The sequence below is a fragment of the Entelurus aequoreus genome, linkage group LG04 (assembly GCF_033978785.1).
Source record: "Entelurus aequoreus isolate RoL-2023_Sb linkage group LG04, RoL_Eaeq_v1.1, whole genome shotgun sequence".
In the NCBI taxonomy this organism is placed as follows: Eukaryota; Metazoa; Chordata; class Actinopteri; order Syngnathiformes; family Syngnathidae; genus Entelurus; species Entelurus aequoreus.
In genome coordinates this window covers 85,349,748-85,350,937 of record NC_084734.1, presented here as the reverse complement: position 1 = coordinate 85,350,937, position 1,190 = coordinate 85,349,748, and positions in this window count along the sequence as shown.

The following is a 1,190-nucleotide window of genomic DNA, read 5'->3' as shown; positions in this document are numbered from 1 at the left end:
TTTTGAAAATTATGACAAAAGTCATAATTTTACTCAAAAAAATGTACAAGAACATGAAAAAAATGGACAATATTGTGATAAAAGATTTCACCACCAGGGGTGCAAATGAGATCTCCATTTTTTGTTTTTGGTAATGTGCTTAAGGCCGATGACAACGAGTCACGGACCACAGATGGCCTCTGTGCCGCACTTTGGGCAACCCACCTATAGGAGCTAACTGTTAATGGCTACTATAGTCTTAGTACCGTAGTGTATTTGTTCATCCTATGGTCTCATATGGGACGCGGGTTGTCTTACGTCAGCACCAAAAGTCGTAAAATCAGCTTTTTCGGGGATGAATAGGGAAGTCCTTCTTTAGCTGCCGTCTTATAGTATCGTATATTGCTGCCTTTGCACCTGTCAATGTTTACTTTTGTATGCACATTAAATCAACCAAAAATCCTGACTTTGGAGCAATGTTCACGGACTCTGGTATTTGGCTCTCTATTAGATGCAATGATTTTTCTGTATTGGGACCGTGATTTCGGTCCTAACTTGTTCATATGGAAGGTACTTTTCCTTTTTGATGTTTCAAGAAGGGCAGAAATACAGGAACACACACACACACACACACACACACACACACACACACACACACACACACACACACACACACACACACACACACACACACACACACACACACACACACACACACACACACACACACACACACACACACACACCCACACTCACACACACACTTGTATATGTTACCTTCTTGAGACCTCCGAAAAATGCCTATCCCTTTAGGACCAGCCTTTCTAGATATATAAAGATTTGTATTTACAACGTAATAATATATACATACTATGCAAATATAAAACAGCTTGTTTTGAAAAATGAGTTGGAATTTCACAAGAAAAAGGTCACAGTTTCACAAGAAACACTTTGAATTTTGGCAGTATGATAATAAAAGTTGTCATTTTACTCGACGCAAGTCAACATTTTTACAAGAAAAACGGAATATGTGTGCAATATTATGATAAAAGTTGGAATTTTACTCAATAAACAGTCGCAATTTTACGAGAAAAGCTTAAAATGTTGGCAATTTTATGAAGAGTCGACAACAATTTTATAAGAAAACTGTAAAACGTTGGGAATATTATAATAATAATCAGAATTTTACTTGGCAAAATTATGACAAAAGT